We start from the raw sequence: 22457 nt of genomic DNA, 5'->3' as shown, positions 1-22457 counted from the left end.
TAGAGTTCCTGGGATACCGAATAGACAGGGAAGGGATTCACCCCACTGAGAGCAAGGTGCGTGCCATTAGAAAGGCTCCAGCTCCCAAAAATAAAGCAGAATTACAAGCATTCTTAGGGCTTGTTAACTTCTATGCGGTATTCTTGAAGAATAAGGCAACAGTAGCCGAACCGCTGCATAAATTACTAGCAAAGAAAGCTCTTTGGACCTGGGGCAGGGTGGAGGCTAGGGCATTTGAGGGGGTAAAAAACCTCTTGTCCAGCGATAGCCTCCTCATCCAGTACAATGGCATGTTGCCACTAGTACTAGTTTCCGATGCAACACCCTACGGGGTGGGGGCTGTGCTCAGCCATAGGTTACCGAATGGGACAGAAGCCCCTATAGCATATTATTCCCGAACAATGTCCTCAGCTGAAAGGAACTACAGCCAACTTGACAGGGAGGCATTGGCCATAGTCTCCGGGGTTAAGAAATTCCACGAATACTTATTCGGGCGAGATTTTGAGATAGTCACAGACCATAGACCCCTACTGGGACTCATAGCGGGCGACCGCCCAACACCCGTTGCACTTTCACCCCGGCTGACCCGATGGACTATCTTCCTAGCAGCATACTCTTACAAACTGCTCCACCGCCCGGGAAAAGACGCTCTTAGTAGATGCCCTTTACCAGAGACTATCGAAGACCCAACCCCGGGGACACCCGTATTGCTAATTGACTCTTTGGACTCTGGCCCAGTCACATCTAAGGAAGTGGCTAGGGCATCTTACAGGGACAATACCATAAGGACCGTAATCGGCTGGGTGCAAAGGGGATGGCCCGCTGCGCCGGGTGATCGTTTCAAAGACTTTGTGAAAAAACGATCGGAACTGTCGGTTCAAGGGGGGTGTCTGTTATGGGGGGATAGAGTCGTTATCCCGGAAAAATTACGCGAAAATGTGTTGGAACTGTTGCATGTGGGCCACCCGGGGATTGTGAGGATGAAGAGTTTAGCGAGGAGTTATGTATGGTGGCCCCTAATGGATAAGGACATTAGCGACAGGGTAGGGAAATACCAATCCTGCCAAGAGTCAAGGCCACTACCCCCTACAGCCCCAATTAGAGAGTGGGAGAAACCCCAGGTCCAGGATTCACATAGATTTTGCCGGGCCATTCCATGGGCAGACCTTTTTAATTGTAGTAGATGCCTACTCAAAATGGCTAGAAATCATCATTATGAAAACCACGATGGCCGAAGCAGTTATCACAGTCCTGAGGCATCTATTCGTAACACACGGCCTGCCCGACACCCTAGTTTCCGACAACGGCCCGCAACTCACGGCAAACCAGTTTGAGGGGTACTTAGCGGAAGAGGGCATCAGACATGTCCTCTTGGCGTCTTTCCACCCGGCGACGAAGGGACTTGTAGAACGTTTCGTTCGGAGCGCCAAGGAAGCGCTATCTAGGATAAGTCCAGGCGATTGGCAAATCAAAATCGATACCTTCTTGGCAGTCCAACATAGAACCCCCTGTGTGACAACTGGCCGCAGCCCAGCGGAACTATTGATGGGTAGGAAACTCAGGTGCCCATTAGACCGACTAAACCCAACCTACACCCCAGATGGGTACAAGGGTATCCAAAGAAAAACTAGGGAGATGACAGCGGGTGACCCAGTATGGGCACACAACTATAGCAAGGGCCCAACATGGTTAAAAGGGACAATTCTAGGCATAACCAGGCCGAAATCATATGTAGTAGACATGGAGGATGGCCGGGTTTGGAGACGCCACATAGACCAATTAAGAAAACGAATGCCAAATGATACAGAAACCAAACAGCCAGGCCCTGACTACCAAATGTGTGAATCTACAACTGACTCAAACCCGAGGCGAGCGGAGGACTTATCTGAATTCGATGAAGTCCAGCGACGCCAACCGGTTCCTCCTGAAGACAGCAGGGATGACTCTGCAAATAATCCAGGGCCGGACTGCCCAGAGGAGGAGCTGGGAGGAACAAACAGTCCCTCCGACCAGCTCGACTCACTCCCAGAGAATGAATTGCGCAGGTCAGAAAGAGTTAGGAGACGCCCTGTCTACCTGCGTGACTACGTGGAAAAATAACATGCAAATTTTATGTAAATAGGGGTACAATGCGTTCTGGGAGGGAAGGAGTGTAATGTATTTAAACTTTAGGAGGGAAGTTTGGGTGGGAACTAGCACGTTGCTGATTGGATGAAGCCTCAGCCAAAAGAGTATTTAAAGAGGGGTTTTTGCCTGTTGTCTTTTGCTGGGATCACAATAAACTAGAGCTGTTGTCACTCACTGGTCTCCTGCCTCTTCATTGCCCAAACCTAACAGGTTCGGCCGAAGTGGTTCGAACCGGTTGAATCCCACTACTGGATATAGCTCAATTTCTAATTGGTACACCTTCTCTCTGTTTTACCATTTCTACACCAGAAGTGTAACCAATGCTCCACATTCCTCCCTTACCTATGTGCTCATCTCATTTCTGCTCAGCTTTCTAATAACTGGTTTCTAAGACCTTCTTGAGATCATTTTGGTAAATGTTTATTTGGAAACAACCCACAGCGAAATCACTCAAGCTGTACATTTAAATCCAAATGTCCCTTATTTCATTTCTGTTTCCCCCCACCCCCCAAACAGCGGGGGGAAAATGATAGCTAACAACAAATTCACAGGAAGAATGGTCTCAGAAGATAACAATGGGAAACTAATTTCATCTTGTTGCCAACAAAAATACATGGACCATATCCAAGAAGTCAGTGTTTCACTCAGAGGAGACTTGAGTTACTGTCACTTCTGTGCCATGGCCCTGATGCAAAGCACATGAGCAGCCTTGTGTTGTCAGTCAAATAGCACAACTTTAATGTTATGTTCCTACTCAGGCATGTCTCCACTCTTGAGGGCAATCTTTGGAGGGACAAAATAAAAGATAGGCTGCACCAATCAATGTACACAGGCAGTCAAAAATCTCTGGCCTTAATCCTATCAATAGGATCTTGCGGAAAATTGCTGATGTCTACAGATTCCTAGCGAATTCCATAAATAATTACAAGGATTGACAATAACATCTGAGCTCTTATCCAGTTCTATGCTGGTCCTGAGATGTGAAGGCTGCAAGTTCAAGCAATATCAGAAAAGTGTATTTTGTTTAGCTGAAAACTTTATGTGTCTCAAGAACTCTTATTTATACTCAGGATATATTAACATTGCCCCTTGTTATCATTGTTAAAATAATAAAGGAAACCTGCATTTTAGGCAATGTAGGAGGTAGTGAAAGTAATGTTACCATTTTTTTTTCTTTGGTATTGATATTTAATTACTTGTGCAGATTCATGCAAACAGGCCATTTCAATGCAAATATTTTATCAAATTACATCGAATATGAGTTTGTGACCTTGAAACACTCAGACAGATGTTTTCTTAAAGCTTTAATTATTTCTGGATTTCATTATCAATTACTGGTCAGTTATTGAAGAATCACTTACCACTAAATGAGCATCAACTGTCATAGTAATTGGTTCCTGACCAGTGGTGAAATCCAAACTTTTTTACTACCAGCTCTGTGGCTGTGGCTTGGTGGGCGTGGCAGGGGAAGGATACTGAAAAATCCCCATTCCCTCCCTACTCCTGGGGGAAGGATATTGCAAAATCTCCATTCCTACCCCATTCTGGGGCCAGTCAGAGATGGTATCTGTCGATTCTCCAAACTACTCAAAATTTCCACTACCGGTTCTCTAAACTGCTTATCAGTCCTGGCAGAGAAATCACAGCTGCTTGCCAAAGTTCAAACAAATGACTCGCAGAGTAAGACTTCAGCTCTCTTTGAAACGAAGCTCCTTATATATCCTGTGGGGTGGGGCTCCTGCCCCACCCTTCCCTTTGATGCCTCTCTAATCTTCTGAAGCGTGGGTTAATCCAAGCTTGATTATTATTATTATTATTATCAGCTGGGTCTGAAGGTGTAGCCTGAGGAAGGGAGGAATCAGGGGATGACGGCCTCATTACGTCCTCCGACTGGCCTGGTTCTGGCTCCTGGAGCTGGGCCAAAGGCATCGGTGCTCCCAAGGTAAGCCTTACCGGCCCTTTCCCCTCACTCTCGGAGTCACTTTCAGGCATGGGGCCAGGTTCGGGGGCTGGAGTCATAACAATATGCTAACAAGCAACGAAATCTATCAGATTTGCCAAATCCTTCAAATCCAGTTTATGGATTGGATCTTCATTGAATCCAGTATTTGGCCTTGATGGTACTTTGCATGAATTGAGAAATTATTTTAAAGGACATGACATATTCCTGTACTGTTTTGTATCTTAATCTAATCCAGTGGTGGAATTCAAATTTTTTGACTACCGGTTCTGTGGGCATGGCTTGGTGAGCATGGTGTGTGGCTTGGTGGGCGTGGCTTGGTGGGCATGGCAGGGGAAGGATACTGCAAAATCTCCATTCCTACCCCACTCCAGGGGAAGGATATTGCAAAATCTCCATTCCCATCCCACTCTGCCGTCAGCCAGAGGTGGTATTTGCCGGTTCTCTGAACTACTCAAAATTTCTGCTACTGATTCTCCAGAACCTGTTGAAACCTGCTGAATAGCACCCCTGATCTAATCTCTAATAAGATTCCAAGAAATTCCAAGATTCCTAGGCAACTGAAAAATCTCCTAAATATGAAGCTTGCTGAAATTTTTAATTCAACCTAATAAAAAGGTGGTCCTAATCCTTTTCATTTTCTGAAGGATCAAATGATTAAAGGTGTGCGCTCTTTACATAGCAATTTAGGTGCAAGTTATAGTCATATGGCAAGAAGACACAAAACAAGATGCATTTTAAAGCTTGGCTCACTCCATCAGATCAGAAATGCATAAAACTTTGAAGTGTTAATCATTTTTGTGAAAAGAAATGGAATGAAAGACTGACACAATGCAATGAAAAAATTCTCACTATTATAAGCCAGTCTGACAAGTCCAGGGTTACACAGTCTGAGGCAGCCCAGCCTTGTTGAAACAGAAGACTCACTACTTGTCAGGCAGAGAAAACCTCTTTTTTTGAAATCTGAAACAAGTTTCTCCCAGGGGGGTAGGGACACTCTGTTCACAGACATTTCTGAATACAGCTCATCTGCCTGGAACCCGCACTGCATATCAGACATTAATACAATTGAGGGAGTCCAGAGATATTTCACGAGAAGAGTCCTCCACTCCTTTGCTCGCAACAGAATACCTTATGCCACCAAGCTTGAAATTTTGGGCTTAGAACTATGCTGCCTTCGTTCTGACCTAAGCGTAGTACATAAAATCATCTGCTACAATGTCCTACCTGTCAATGACTACTTCAGCTTCAACCACAACAATACATGAGCACACAATAGATGCAAACTTAAGGTAAACCACTCCAAACTTGATTGCAGAAAATATGACCTCAGAAACAGAGTGGTCAATGCCTGGAATGCACTACCTGACTCTCTGGTTTCATCCCCAAACCCCCAAAACTTTAACCTTAGACTGTCTGCTGTTGACCTCACCCCATTCCTAAGAGGTCTGTAAGGGGAGTGCATAAGCGCACCAACGTGCCTACCATCCCTGTCCTAATGTCCCCATTTATTTGTATCCATTTCATGTATTCATAATCACGTTTATATTTATGTCTGTAATCTTATATACGCTTGACAAAATAAATAAATAAATAAAAATAAAATAACTAAAAGTTTTACTGAGTTTCAACTTAAAAGTGAAATGGTATGGGTACTGCAAGCTTGCACTTTTGAAAATTGAAATTGTTATTAAACAAATGAATTTACAGATCAACTTTCATTTCTCTATTTATACTTTGGTGGAACTCTGCTGCCTTTCAGCCATTTCAAATACATATACAATGGCATTCATGCAGTGCCGATTTACATTGACTTGAATATAAATGTGTACATTGATAAAATTTCAAAGGAATCTAGCACTAGCTTTCCTGTAAAGGCAGCAATCCTAAATGGAATTTACTAAAACTCATATTTTTCTCATTTAAAAATAGCCTCTCAACTGTTATTTGTACTTCATATAAATTCCTTTCCATATACTGTGAGTACATTTTTTTCCCAGTTCTTGGTCTTCTTTATGTTTAAAAAAAAAAGTACCTAAAGGTCAGTGGTGTCTGTAGTCTGTAGGTCAAAAAAGTCAAGATTAAAGCTCTATCTGTTTTGCCAAGGGTGTGATACTCACAAGAAACAAGGAGCTTTGATTGCATCATTGTAGTCACCCCTGTCAGAGTTTGTTGCCGCACACACAATCAGACAATTCAGCAGGGTTCAAAATGTCTTTATATACATAACGACACATAAGGCATACAATACCCTTGTAGGTTTTTCCACATTGTAGAGAAGAGAAATAGCAAGTACAAACACAGCACAAAATGGAGAAGGCAAAATGAAAGAGAGAGAAGCCAGTGCCCTCAAGGTTATATACAGAACAGTTAAGCCACACCCAGGCTCCAAACTGTCTCTTATGGCCCCATACAACAAATATGTTTCAGTTACCAAACAGCCCTCATTGGCTGACCTGTTGCTATGCCCTATTCCAGTTCATGAATATACTCTGACAATCCCCATTTTGACTATGAGGCTCTATGACCCTTGGAACAGGGAAGCTAAGAGAGCTGCCTCCAAATGCTTCTTGCCTTTGGGGCAAGTGAACTTGAGCCTGATCAAACTGGTGGTTTTTTCCCCCAGACATTTCTTCTTATACAGTTTTATTATTATTCTGATTTATTGTTCCATGCTGCACACCATTCAGACTGTGATGGAGCTGAGTGCCTTACAAATTTAATAAATAAATGCATTTATTTATTATGCATTTCTCCCACTAACAAGGGAGATCAGAGCAGCAAAAAGAAGCTACTCTGAAAAGCTAAAGAATCAGTTTTCAGCAAATGAACCAGCAAACATGTGGAAAACTCTTAAAAATATCACCGGCTATGGCAAACCTCCTTCCCAGGCTGAAGGTAATCAACAACTGGCAGATGACCTGAATGAGTTTTACTGCAGGTTTGAAAGGAAACTACAGCCACCTATCTCCACAACCCTCATCTCAGACACACCAACAACAGCCAAGCCTCCTACAACTGACCCCATTTCATTGGGTTCACAACCCCTAGTGATCACAGAAAAGGAAGTGCGAGACCTATTTCACAGACAAAAGCCAGGAAAAGCTCCAGGCCCAGACAAGATAACTCCTTCTTGCTTAAAAGTCTGTGCTGACCAATTGGCCCCCATCTTCACCCATATTTTCAGTAAATCACTAGAGATGTGTTATGTTCCTTCTTGCTTCAAACGCTGTACCATCATCCCAGTGCCGAAGAAGCCCACCATCAAGGAACTGAATGACTACAGACCAGTTGCTCTAACATCTGTAGTCATGAAAACCTTTGAAAGGCTAGTGCTTTCCTACTTGAAACCCAACACGGATCCGCTGTTAGACCCCTTGCAATTTGCATACCGAGCAAATAGATCAACAGATGATGCTGTTAATATGGCTCTGCACTACATCCTACAACATCTTGAGTCTCCAAAGACCTATGCAAGGGTCCTTTTTGTAGACTTTAGTTCAGCATTCAATACCATCATTCCAGACATTCTTCTAACTAAGCTAAACCAGCTACAGGTACCGGAACTGACTTGTAAGTGGATCACAAGCTTCCTAACAAACAGGAAGCAGCAGGTGAAGCTAAGCAAGATCACATCAAATACCTGTACAATTAGCACAGGGGCCCCCCAAGGCTGTGTGCTCTCCCCACTTCTCTTCTCTCTGTATACCAATGACTGCATCTCCAATGATCCATCTGTTAAGCTACTGAAGTTCGCAGATGAAACAACAGTGATTGGTCTCATTCGAGACAATGACGAATCCGCATATAGACGAGAGGTCGAATGACTAGCCTTGTGGTGCGACCAAAACAATCTGGAACTGAACACACTCAAAACCATAGAAATGGTGGTAGACTTTAGGAGAAACCCTTCCATACTTCCACCTCTCACAATACTAGACAACACAATATCAACAGTAGAAACCTTTAAATTTCTAGGTTCTATCATATCGCAAGATCTAAAATGGACAGCTAACATCAAAAACATCGTTAAAAAAGGACAACAAAGAATGTTCTTTCTGTGCCAACTCAGTAAACTCAAACTGCCCAAGGAGCTGCTGTTTCAGTTCTACAGTGGAATTATTGAGTCTGTCATTTGCACCTCTATAACTGTCTGGTTCAGTTCTGCAACCCAACAAGAAAAACACAGACTTCAGAGGATAATTAGAACTGCAGAAAAAATAATTGCTACCAACCTGCCTTCCATTGAGGACCTGTATACTGCACAAATCAAGAAGAGGGCCATGAAAATATTTACAGACCCCTCACATCCTGGACATAAACTGTTTCAACTCCTACCCTCAAAACAACGCTATAGAGCACTGCACACCAGAACAACTAGACACAAGAACAGTTTTTTCCCGAAGGCCATCACTCTGCTAAACAAATAATTCCATCAACACTGTCAAACTATTTACTGAATCTGCACTACTATTAATCGTCTCATAGTTCCCATCACCAATCTCTTTCCACTTATGACTGTATGACTATAACTCGTTGCTGACAATCCTTATGATTTATATTGATATACTGACCATCAATTGTGTTGTAAATGTTGTACCTTGATGAACGTATCTTTTGTTTTATGTACACTGAGAGCATATTATTATTATTATTATTATTATTATTATTATTATTATTATTATTATTATTATTATTATTTATATCCCGCCCTTCTCCGAAGACTCAGGGCGGCTTACACTATGTCAAGCAATAGTCTTCATCCATTTGTATATTATATACAAAGTCAACTTATTGCCCCCAACAATCTGGGTCCTCATTTTACCTACCTTATAAAGGATGGAAGGCTGAGTCAACCTTGGGCCTAGTGGGGCTTGAACCTGCAGTAATTGCAAGCTGCTGCTGTTAATAACAGACTGTCTTACCAGTCTGAGCCACAGAGGCACCAAGACAAATTCCTTGTGTGTCCAATCACACTTGGCCAATAAAAATTCTATTCTATTCTATTCTATTCTATTTTACCTTATTGGAAGAAATGCCCATCTGGGTTCAGTTCCAAGTGGGGAGAAAGACACTGGAAACATGGAGACTGCTTGGAAAGATGGTTTAATGGTGGACCGGACCACATGGTTTTGAGGTCCTCGGCAAAAAAAGCACTTGGGAGAGAGAGAGGGAAGGAGGGAGGGAGTGGAGAGAGAGAGAGAGAGAGATTTATAACCTTTGTTGGGCTTTGAATTTGAGCTTGTGTTCTGATTGGTTGTCAGACTCCCATGGGGCCATACAGGAATAACTTTATAGGTTGTCTTTTGAGTCCCAGGCTTGGTTGAGCCTTGCTGGGTGATGCAGTCGCCCCAGGTGCCATGTGGTGAGTTCTGTTGCTAGATGGGTAGAGGGCTAATCCTATCTTTGTTGGATTTTGAGTGAGGGCATTTGCTTATGAATAGACCTAGCTATCTCTATCCCTTAAGTGCTGACATCTGCTGTGGGCTATTGAGGGTGGGTGCTATTTATAGTGAGTCTGCTTCCTGCCTAAAAAACATGTTTCTCCTTGTCTCATCCAGGGAAATATAATATTCTGCCTTTTTAATATTTCCTAGAATATTTCATTCTTCTAGGAGAGGGGTGGGTGCTAACTTCCTACAACCTATTAATCAGTATTCTGAAAATAGCTTAAAAAGGATATTCCAATGAACAATGCAGAACAATTTCAGGCTGCTGGAATAAATATATATTTTAGCTTTTCCCCACATCAAAAGGTGGGGAAAAGATTTTAAACACCTGTTGTCGCTTCCTGCTGATTACAGAGATACAGGCTGCAGGCGTCTTTCTTGGCAACAATAGGAAAATGTGCGATTTTGTTTTGTTTTACTTGAACCAAGGTTAGTCAGCAACCCTGATTTCCTGAGTCTTGAACTAAAAGTTTCAACCTGCTTATCTTTCTCTCTAAGCACCAGGGTTAGCTCTATATTGCCACCTGTTCTGCTATAGAAAACAAGAGGGGAAGTGTCAGGTGTGCCTCCGTTCAAAACTCAAGAAAGAAAACCCCCCAACTCCATGTTTATAGAGAAAGTTACTTTTACTGAGTATTTATTTTATTTATTTATTTATCAAACTTCTATACCGCCCTTCTCCCGAAGGACTCAGGGCGGTGTACAGCCTTCATTTAAAACAATTAATATACATATTAAAATAACCATTAAAAAGCTTATTCAATAAAAGGCCAAATTAAAACCGTCGATTGACCATAAAAATACCCAATAAAATTACCATTAAAAGTTTAAAATTTAAATTTAGAATTTAAAAAGTCAGGCCAGTCCTGCTTGTATAAATAAATAAGTTTTCAGTTCCCGGCGGAAGGTCCGAAGGTCAGGCAATTGGCGTAAACCGGGGGGAAGTTCGTTCCAGAGAGTAGGTGCTCCCACAGAGAAGGACCTTCCCCTGGGGGCCACCAGCCGACACTGCTTGGCGGACGGCACCCTGAGAAGACCCTCTCTGTGAGAACGTACGGGTCGGTGGGAGGCATGTGGAAACAGCAGGCGGTCCCGTAAGTATGAACTGAATGCAACCAAAGAAAAGCAAGGTCTGAGGCAATAGGCGCGAAAATTAAATATTGAAGGCAATCCCAAATCCTTCCCCACAAAGAACCCGGTTCAATGTCCAATCCACATCTCCCCAAGCTGTCATGTGGGGCTCTTCTTCAGATGGGCCCCATCTCTCTGGCATGCCGGAACCATTGACCTTGACAGCTATCAGTTCTTTTCACAGCTACTTGCCGTTTATTTATTTTTATTTATTTACATTTATATCCCGCCCTTCTCCGGAGACTCAGGGCGGGTTACAGTGTGTAAGGCAATAGTCTCATTCTATTTGTATATTTACAAAGTCAACTTATTGCCCCCCCAACAATCTGGGTCCTCATTTTACCTACCTTATAAAGGATGGAAAGCTGAGTCAACCTTGGACCTGGTGGGACTAGAGCCTGCAGTAATTGCAGGCAGCTGTGTTTTAATAACAGGCTTCTTACAGCCTGAGCCACACTGCGGCCCTTTGAAGCCTGTGAGAAGTTTCCTTCCTTTTTCTTGAGACGTCTCTACCGGTTTGCTTCCCCCCCACCATATACCAGCTAAACTTCCCCCCTCCCATTACAATGGCAGCCGATAGCAAAAGCAAGCATCATAGGCAGAAGTTGACAGGAAGTTGTGGAATGTAAACTAGAACAGGGCTCTCCAATCTTGGCCACTTTAAGACTTGTGGACTTCAACTCCCATAATTCCTCAGCCAGCGAACTCCCAGAATTGAAGTCCACAAGTCTTAAAGTTGCCACGGTTGGAGACCCCTGAACTAGAGCACCAAATGGTATAATCAGAGGTGGTATTCAGCTGGTTCGGACCGGTTCGGGCAAACCGGTAGCAGAGACCGCAGGTAGGCCCATCCGCCTACCCAAGCTCTATACTGTCCTATTTAGGCATGTTTTCAAAGCCGGGCGCATGCACAAAAGGCACATGAGCAAGCAAAGCACATCTGTGGAAGGCCGGGCAGATGTGCAGACGGCACACGCGTGAAGCGAGTAGGCGCAGCGAACCAGTGGTAAAAGTAAGTTAAACCCACCCCTGGGCATAATCATTATAAAGGGCAAGGAGTTAATTAAAGGCCCCATTCTGTGCAACAGACCAGATTCTGTTTATGACATACTTTGCGAGAATGGAGATATACAAAATATATGGGAAGAATCCTGCAGACATTTTACTGGAGTTATTTTTTTCATGTTTCTCTGCTGCCAGAGTCTTTTTCATAATCCCTTTTAGGGGGAATAAAATTACTGTATCTTTTTCTTCTGTTTAGGTAGATTTATACTTCCGAATGCCTCTGAAATAGGTCTGATAGGTGGAAGATTTCCTTCCTTTCTGCTCAGATAATTATTGACCTTTAATCAATCGCATTTTTCATCTGCCCACTTCAATTCTGTAAAAAGCTCCTGGCTAAGGTGAGATTAACTGCAAGCATCATAAACTTTGATGCAAAAGGCATACTTTTATTTACAGATTTATTTACAGGCGCCAAAGGTGGAGACCGTTTTGAGAAATGAAATAAAGAAAGCAAAATAAGCTTATAAATCAAGATGAGGATATGGAAGCAAGTGATTACTCAAGACCCACCAATTGAAAAAGAATGGAATGATTACTCCGATGATTGAAAAAGGCAAAAAAGAAAAAATTACATTTCAGTAGCTCTGCTTTAATGCGCTATAGAACAGAAAACAGAGCATCCACATTAGGGGTTTTTTTCCCCAGATCTACAAAACAAATTGCTACCCATCCATTTATATCCTATATTTTCCAGAAATATTTATGCTCCTAGATGAGACATTTTCAATATATTATTCCCGTTTGTTATACGTAATATAATGTAACAATTCAACAATCACAGTTCATTTTAAATGTCTCCTTTGAGTCAAGTTCAATCTCTGATAATTCTAAGAACAAATACAGGTACTTTAGCAATAACAGTTAGACTTATATACCACTTATTTTATTTATTTTTATTTATTTATTTTATTTTATTTTATTAGATTTTTATACCGCCCTTCTCCCGAAGGACTCAGGATGATGTACAGCCAAATAATAAGAACCCCACAACATACACATTAAAACAAAACTTAAAACCAAGCATATTACATAAACGGCCGAAATTTAAAACAATTTAAAACCCTAAAATACATAAAAAACCCAATTAAAATTTAATAAAACTTAGAGAGTGCTTTTACAGCCCTCTCTAAGTGGTTTACAGAGTCAGCCTATCGCCCCCAACAATTGGATCCTCATTTTTACCCACCTCGGAAGGATGGAAGGCTGAGTCAACCTTGAGCCTGGTAAGATTCAATCTGCCAAATTGCAGGCAGCTGGCAGGCAGCAGAAGTAGCCTGCATTACTGCACTCTAACCACTACGCCACCACAGCTCTTATTTAGCTGGAATTTAGCTGGAAATAATACAGAAGTAGATCATTATGGAGTTTTTCCAGGAAGTTTTTTGGAGTTCCTTCAGCTGTTTTATTCCTCAGTGGTCTCCTTAACCAAGCCCAGCCTTATTTAACTTCCAAACCCAAATAAAGTTAGCCAAATACCGCCATCCCCCGAAACATTAGATGTTTAATTAAGCATTAAAAATACAGCCATCCACATTAGATGATTCTTTTTTTTTTCATATTAGCTTTAATCTGCAGGTGCCTTTATTAAATGGCAAAGTGATTAAAGATTGCATAGGCAATCTTCATTTCCCCAAAGAAGTCCCAGGTTGATAACTTTAATGCTTCCCATAAGTTTGTATAAATAGACTGAGAAACCCAGTGATACTTCCTTCTGTAGGACAATTCCTGGGAGCAATACATTGTATTGCAGATACTCCCAGTGACTCCATGAGCTAGTAAGTTCTTCCATGGAAATAACTTGCAAAGATAAATGGAGTAAAAACAGTACAGTTGTATCAAAAATCACATTGATCAGACTAATATATAAACAGCAAATAAACATGTTACAACTCATTTTACTCTCCTACCTGTATGGTGCCATTTGATGTCATAGCTGGTCGTGTTAGCTGCACATATAACGTGGCCCTGTGAATTAGTGTCAAATCCCATCTAGTCACAACCATTAATCTATCTATAATCCTTTATTATTTTCAGGATTACGTTTACTCTAAAGCAAGGCTCTGGTTTTCCCAGTTGCAATGTCTGGCTGTGGAAGTTGGACCATAAGGAAGGCCGAGTGCCAAAGAATTGAGGCCTTTGAACGCTGGTGCTGGAGAAGACTCCTGCAAGTCCCTTGGACTGCAAGGCGATCCAACCGGTCAGTCCTAGAGGAGATCAACCCTGACTGCTCTTTAGAAGGCCAGATCCTGAAGATGAAACTGAAATACTTTGGCCACCTAATGAGAAAGAAGGACTCACTGGAGAAGAGCCTAATGCTGGGAACGATTGAGGGCAAAAGAAGAAGCAGGGGATACAGAGAATGAGGTGGCTGGATGGAGTCACTGAAGCAGTTGGCGTGGCTTGGTGGGCATGGCAGGGGAAGGATACTGTAAAATCTCCATTCCCTCCCCACTCCAGGGGAAGGTTACTGAAAAATCCTCATTTCCTCCCGATCAGCTGGGACTCGGGAGGCAGAGAATAGATGGGGGCGGGACCAGTCAGAGGTGGTATTTACCAGTTCTCCGAACTACTCAAAATTTCCGCTATCGGTTCTCTAGAACTGGTCAGAACCAGCTGAATACCACCTCTGGCCCTATCTAACAAAATGAAATTCAATGTAGAGAAAAGTAATGTCTTACACCTAGGCAAGAAAAACTAAAAGTAAGACATAGACTAGGTGAAACATGGCTTAATAGCAGTAACTGTGAGAGAGATCTTGGAGTCTTAGTAGACAATCAATTAAAACATGAGCCAGCAGTGTGTGGCAGCACCCAAAAAAGCCAATGCAATCATAAATTGTACTAACAGAGGGATACAATCAAGATCAAGTGCGGTACTAATACCACTCTATAAAGCCTTAGTAAGACCACACCTAGAGTACGGCATCCACACTATAAAAAAGAAGTTGAGACTCTAGAAAAAGTGCAGAGAACAGCAACCAAGATGATTAGGGGAGTGGGGGCTAAAACATATGAAGACCAATTGCAGGAACTGGGCATGGCTAGTCTAGTGAAGAGTAGGACCAGGAGTGACATGATAGCAGTGTTCCATTATTTGAGGGACTGTCACAGAGAGGAGAAGGTCAACCTATTTTCCAAAGCACCTGAAGGCCAGACAAGGAATAATGGATGGAAACTGATCAAGGAGTGATTCAACCTAGAAATAAGGAGAAATTTTCTGACACTGAGAACAATCAACCAATGGAACAGAAGTTGCCTTCAGAAGTTGTGGGAGCTTCATCACTGGAGGCTTTCAAGAAGAGACTTGACAGCCATCTGTCAGAAATGGCATAGGGTCTCCTGCTGAGCAGGGGGTTGGGACTAGATGACCTACAAGGTACCTTCCAACTTTGTTGTTATATTCTTTTATTTCACGATACCAGTTCTTTCTGAGGAAACACAGCTTCATCCTTATCCAAAGCTGGTATTCTGGTATTTGGTTTCTGAATCCACAGTCACTCTGTTTTGCTAGGCACTCAACCTGTTCCTCCTTATCTGGATTCTTATAGCCTTCAGTCATCAAGACAAGACTTCTATCAAATCTGCTGGATGGCCTAGAAGATATAAATAGGATAGGATAGGATAGGATAGGATAGGATAGTTGGAAGGGACCTTGGAAGTCTATTAGTCCAACCCCCTGCTTAGGCAGGAAACCCTACACCATTTCAGACAAATGGTTATCCAACATCCTCTTAAAAACTTTTTGAAGCCCTTAGCAAAGTAGTAGTAGAGGGAAAGCAAAATCTTTGAAACTCTAAGGCACAATATCTTTCCAGCCAGCCTTGGTCTCAGCTATATTACTATTTAACAGAGATATAAAGGTTTTCACGAGAAAATTCCCAGTTGCTATTTTATCAGCATTTAAGCATTCAGGCTAAAATGTGGAGAGCACATGAAGTCCCAAGAAGGAATACAGGAACATAGATAAAAGATTAGGGACTGAGACCTCACTCTCTTTGCTGTACTGTGCTGTTGTTTCTGTGATTGATTTTTACCAGGTTTATTTATACATTAATAAAAGTCTCCTTCCCCAGCTTTTCTGCTAAGATACTACTGCTGTTTTGTAGCCTGCTGAACATATTTCCTTTCTTCTAAGATGAAACGTAAATTCTGTTGGTCTTAACCACTTTAGAATAAATAAAACCCTTGTGACTACATCCAGGTTATGGAGCAAAACAACATACTTTCATATTTTTCAAATCAATTTCTGATATTCTTTCTTCCTTTGTGAGGTGAACCGTTGTGGACGCCAAGAATCATTTTCAAATTCTGAAGCTGAAAACAATAAACAGGCCTTTCCAAAAGTTGGTTCTCTCAATCAAAATCTTTTTAAAAACCCAAGATTTAAATGGACAATATTCACTGTAGCTCTTTAAAAACCAAGGAAGTGAACTATTAATTTATTTTTAAAAAAAATAAAAGATGTGGAGACTCTAGAAAATGTGCAGAGAAAAGCAACAGAGATGATTAGGGGACTGGAGGCTAAAATATATGAAGAATGGCTGCAGGAACTGCGTATGTCTACTTTAATGAAAAGAAGGGCTAGGGGAGACATGATAGCAGTGTTCCAATATCTCAGGGGTTGCCACAAAGAACAGGGAGTCAAGCTATTCTCCAAAGCACCTGAGAGTAGGATAAGAAGCAATTGGTGGAAACTAATCAAGGAGAGAAGCAACTTAGAACTAAGGAGAAATTTCCTGACAGTTAGAACAATTAATCAGTGGAACAACTTGCCTCCAGAAGTTGTGAATCCTCCAACACTGGAAGTTTTTAAGAAGATGTTGGAAACCATTTGTCTGAAGAGGTGAAGAGTTTCCTGCCTAAGCAGGGGGTTGGACTAGAAGACCTCCAAGGTCCCTTCCAACTCTGTTATTTAAAAAAAAAAACATTTTTACTACCAGTTCTGTGGGTGTGAGTTGGTGGGTGTGGCATGGCTTGGTAGGTGTGGCTTGGTGGGCGTGGCAAGGGAATGTGGCTTAAAATTCATCATTTCTTTGTTCTTTTTTTTTAAAAAGTGGTGTTTATGGACTTGTGGGGGAAAAAATTGCAACATAATTTGTAGCATTTCAAGAGTTGCCCAAATATGTCAAGTTCACATATAGCCTAGAAATTGAACATCTCTAGGCTATATGTGAACTCAGCATCTGCCCTGTAATTACTATGGAGCAAGAGTCCTGTTGGGAAATTCAGAAAATGGCTATATTTTGTTAACTTGCCAAACTCTGCTATAGGTCAATTTGGTAAGATTGCATTCACATCCCAAAGGAGAAATCAAGGCATAAAAATCTACTAAGGTATACCCGGGGTGGGATGCTGGGGGTTTGTAAGGGTTCTAGAAGAACCTCTAGCTAAGATTCTGTGCAATTCGGAGAACCCCCAAATCCCATTCCTGGATGGCCCCACCCACCCTGCCCCACCCCTCCCAGGAGTCCCCACGTGGCCCATTATGGATGCAGGCAAGTGCAGGGCATGGCAGAGGCTCAGGGAGGGTGAAAAATGGGATTACCGAAAGTTCAGGAAAGCCAGAAACAGGCCTGTTTCCAGGCTCCAGAGGATCTCCAGAGCCTGGGGAGACTGTTGTTGTTGTTTTTTATTATTATTTGAATTTATATCCCGCCCTTCTCCGAAGACTCAGGGTGATTTACACTATGTTAAGCAATAGTCTTCATCCATTTGTATATTATATACAAAGTCAACTTTTATTGCCCCCAATAATCTGGGTCCTCATTTTACCTACCTTATAAAGGATGGAAGGCTGAGTCAACCTTGGGCCTGGTGGGACTTGAACTTGCAGTAATTGCAAGCAGCTGTGTTAATAACAGACTGCTTAGTCTGTTGAGCCACCAGAGGCCCTGTTTTTGCCCTCCCTGAGGCTTAAGGAAAGCCTCCGGAGCCCAGGGAGGGCAAACCCCTCTCCCCCGCCGTGGTACAGGAAGCCAACTAGGCCACACCCACCATAGCCACGCCCACCAAGTGACCAGGCAGAGAACCCCTTGCTAAAATTTTTGAAGCTCACCCCTGAGTATGCCCGAACTCTGGAGGAGACTTAATTCTCCACTATGTGAAGAAGATATTTTAGATTCAGCCTCTTATAACTACTAGTAGAACAGAAGTCGGAAAATCTGAGGAGCAGGGCTGCAAAAAATGGTGAGATCCAGCACATCTGTGAACAACATCTATGATATTCTGCTATTGTATGCTGTCATGGTATCTTTGTTTATCTTCTTTTAAATATTTCCCCCATTTTGACTTTGGGTACATGGGGACAGTTATAGTCACCATGGTAGCGATTCCATAAATAGGCAACTTGCCATGGGAGACGTTTTGGGGGAATGTCCCTAACATGTTTTGCAAAAAAGATGGCCGAACAAAACCAAAGTTTAAGAACATTTCAGGGACGGGTCAGCATCGTATGCTGGTGAGCCACAGTCATCTCGAAGGCCAATCTGTCCTAGGAGCTGTTTTAGAATAGAATAGAATAGAATTTTTTATTGGCCAAGTGTGATTGGACACACAAGGAATTTGTCTTGGTGCATATGCTCTCAGTGTGCATAAAAGAAAAGATACGTTCATCAAGCTACAACATTTACAACACAATTGATGGTCAGTATATCAATATAAATCATAAGGATTGTCACCAACAAGTTACAGTCATACAGTCATAAGTGGAAAGAGATTGGTGATGGGAACTATGAGAAGATTAATAGTAGCGCAGATTCAATAAATAGTTTGACAGTGTTGATGGAATTATTTGTTTAGCAGAGTGATGGCCTTCGGGAAAAAACTGTTCTTGTGTCTAGTTGTTCTGGTGTGCAGTGCTCTATAGCGTCGTTTTGAGGGTAGGAGTTGAAACAGTTTATATCCAGGATGCGAGGGGTCTGTAAATATTTTCACTGCCCTTTTCTTGATTCGTGCGGTATACAGGTCCTCAATGGAAGGCAGGTTGGTAGCAATTATTTTTTCTGCAGTTCTAATTATCCTCTGAAGTCTGTGTCTTTCTTGTTGGGTTGCAGAACCGAACCAGACAGTTATAGAGGTGCAAATGACAGACTCAATAATTCCTCTGTAGAACTGAATCAGCAGCTCCTTGGGCAGTTTGAGCTTACTGAGTTGGCGCAGAAAGAACGTTCTTTGTTGTCCTTTTTTAATGATGTTTTTGATGTTAGCTGTCCATTTTAGATCTTGTGATATGATAGAACCTAGAAATTTAAAGGTTTCTACTGTTGATACTGTGTTGTCTAGTATTGTGATTCAAAATTGAAATCTGAACACGTTGTGTAATGTAAATAGGGGGGGAAAATGCTTCTAAAATACCTTCATTTGCTATTACAGCAGTTGACAAAGCTACAGCAACTTTTATGTGGAGGGGCTTTTTTTAGAAAACCGCTGAAATGTAAACCTATGAAAAGTACTTAACAAGAATTTAAGTCATTAAGAACTTGCAGTTGGCAGCTTGTGAGAATGGAAAGCTTACAGACCTCTGCTTTTGGTATTTCGTAGTGAAATTAAAGTATGTTCATTTTCCGGTGACAAATTGCAGCATTTAGTGGGTTTTGTTGTTGTTTTTTTTGGTCCCAGAGCAGTGTCTCATTTATTGCTGTTTCATTGTCTCTGAATGTAGAAAAACTTTAAAAAAAACATATTCCATTTCCAGCAACTAGGCCTAGGTCTGTGATGGCAAACCTGTGGCACGCGTGTCAGAGGTGGCACACAGAGCCGTCTCTGCTGGCACACACGCCATCGCCCCAGGTCAGATCTCCATGGCGTTTCTTTCGTGACCTTCTGTTTCCCTACAAACGACGAAAGAGAAGCTCATGAAAGAAAAAGATCTCACCTCTTGCTGCACTGCTGGTATTGGGATGCCACGCCTTCCTCCTATTGTGGCTCCGGCCGCCAAGCCGGCCCCCGAGCCTGCCCTCATGGAGGAGAGTGACTCGGAGAGTGAGGGAGAGGAGCCAACAGGGCCTCCCTCGCCAGGACCTTCCTCGCTGGCACCGCCCCAAGTTCCAGCTGCAGGCCAGGAGGAGGAGCTGACAAGGCCTCTCTCCCCCGACCCCTCCTCCTCCACCCTGGCAACGCCCCAAGTGCCAGCTGCTGAGGATCAATCTTGGCTCGATCCGAGACAGCGATGCCGAGATAAGTGTGCGCAGCAGAGGAAGAGGTGTGGCAGGCCCAGGGAGTGCTGAGTCATGGAGCCACACCCCACAGGGGATAAAAGCAGGTGGAATTGCTTCATAGGCCCTTGTGTCAGACAAAGCTACAAGCTACTAGCTCTTGGACTGCTTCATGTGAGCTACTGACAGCTTTTGGACTGAAGGTTGGGATTTCTTCGTGAGTAACTGTTTGATCATCCTGCAGACTCCTGGTTGCCCTGGCAACAGTCCGTCAGCATGCTGCTACTTGATAGAGACTTGGCAGGCACGTAACAAAACGTTGCCAAAACTTTTCACTGCCAAACAAAACCCAGCCAAGTGTAAATAAATTGCTGGCAGATGGCCCTCGGCTGGCGTGCTTTCTTAGGGGAGGTGGGGGGGGCAGAACACCGCTGGCCAGGTGGTCTTCGGGTCTCTGCGGCGCATGCACACATACATGTCCGTACATGGGCACATTTCTGCATTTGCGCGCACGCATACACCTTTCGGTTGCATGCACACAGTTTGGGCACTCGGTGTCTAAAAGGTTTGCTAGCATTGCCCTAGGTAATTCAGAAGAATCTTGACAAACTTGAGCATTGGTTCTATCCAACAAGATGCAGTTCAGTGGTGTGAAATGCAAGGTCCTGTCCTGCTCGCACAAGCTCACACCTCCAGGAGTGAAGTCTTTATTGAGACTTTGTCAATCTCAGGTAGAATTCCCCAGTATTCACCCAGCACAGGAACCAATACAAACCCAATGAGTCCAATTCTCAAGTTTGGAAACACATAAAGTTCCCCCACCAAGTTCAAAATCAGAACAAGTTCATGGTCCAAGCCCAATTCATCAAAGCCAAAATCTGAAACCACCATTCCAGAAGCAAAGTCCCAAGTCCAAGAAGCAGAGTCCAACTCCAGCAGCAGAATCAACATTTTAATTTATGCAAAGAATAACAACAGCTGAACCAGGGATGAAATGCTACCGTTTTGCCCGAACCGATAGTAAAAAATGTTACTGGTTCGCCAAACCAGTAGTAAAAAAAAAAAAGTTCCGAAGATCAGCTGAGCGATGTGCGGTCGTCAGACTTTTTTTGTTTTACTTTTTAAAGCATTTTTAACTACCAGTTCTGGAGAACCGGTAGTAAAAAAATGCTTTAAATGTATTTTTATAAAAAAGGTCCAATGATCCACGTTGCTCAGCTGATCTTCAGAACTTTTAAAGCATTTTTTACTACCGGTTCTCCAGAACTGGTAGTTAAAAATGCTTTTAAAAAGTTTTTTTTTAAAGTTTCCAACCGGTTCTGGAGAACCGGTAGTAAAAAATGCTTTTAAAAGGTATTTATTTATTTATTTATTTATTTATTTATTTATTTATTTATTTATTATATTTGTATACCGCCCTTCTCCTGAAGGACTCAGGGTGGTTCACAGCCAATAAAAACAAAATACATATAATACAAATTAAAAACAGTATAAAAAACTAATTTGATGAATGGCCTAAAATTTTTTAAATATAATTAAAACCCCATTTAGAACCCCCAATTTAAAACCCTGATTTAAAACTATGTTCAAGCTAGTCCTGCACGTCGAAACAGCAACGTCTTCAGCTCGCGGCGGAAGGTCCGGAGGTCGGGGAGTTGACGAAGCCCCGGAGGCAGCTCATTCCAGAGGGCAGGAGCCCCCACAGAGAAGGCCCTCCCCCTGGAGGTCGCCAGCCAACATTGTTTGGCTGACGGTATCCGGAGGAGGCCCTCTCTGTGACAGCGCACTGGTCGGTGAGAGGCTACTGGTGGCAGTAGGCGGTCCCATAAGTACCCCGGTCCTAAGCCATGGAGCGCTTTAAAGGTGATGACAAGTACCTTGAATTGGACCCGGAAGACCATCGGGAGCCAGTGCAGACTGCGCAGGAGAGGTGTCACACGGGAGCCACCTTTAAAAGGTTCCTGAACTCACGCACCACAGCTGATTCCCCCCCCCTCGCTGCTTACTTACTTTCCCAAGCCTCTTTTTGATGCATACTGTGCATGCGCGTGTGGAGCACATTTGGTGCACACTGCGCATGCACATGCGCAGCGCACATTTGGCACACAGTGTGCATGTGCAGCCAGTGAACTGGTGGCAAACCGGTTCAAATTTCACCACTGGGCTGAACCAATGCATAACAAAGAAGCAGGTAAGTTGTTCGCAATGCCATTTTACTTCACATGCTGGGCTAAATAGCCACTGGCCTGGGCAGCTCATCAGAAGGGGCAAGGCTGCCACCTCGCAAGTAGCCTCACTGACTTCTGTTGTGCCTAGCCTGCATGGAATTCACTAGGCAAACTGCTGGGAGTAGCACATTCTTTTCAATGTGAATTCTCCATTGTGTGCCATCTTATTCTATTGTAATCTCTTCAGCCTTTGCTCGGCAAGGGGTTGTTTTGACCCAGGCCCAAGTAGGTAGTAGTAAACTCAGTCAGTTCAAAAACAAACAAACTTTATTAGAACAGCTGAGAATTAACTCATTCTCAGTATAGTCCAAACTAAATCAAAGCAAATTCTTCATAACACAATT

Source organism: Ahaetulla prasina, chromosome 6 (assembly GCF_028640845.1).
Source record: "Ahaetulla prasina isolate Xishuangbanna chromosome 6, ASM2864084v1, whole genome shotgun sequence".
In the NCBI taxonomy this organism is placed as follows: domain Eukaryota; kingdom Metazoa; phylum Chordata; class Lepidosauria; order Squamata; family Colubridae; genus Ahaetulla; species Ahaetulla prasina.
The sequence above is the reverse complement of the archived record's forward strand: the minus strand, read 5'-3'. Positions refer to the sequence as shown.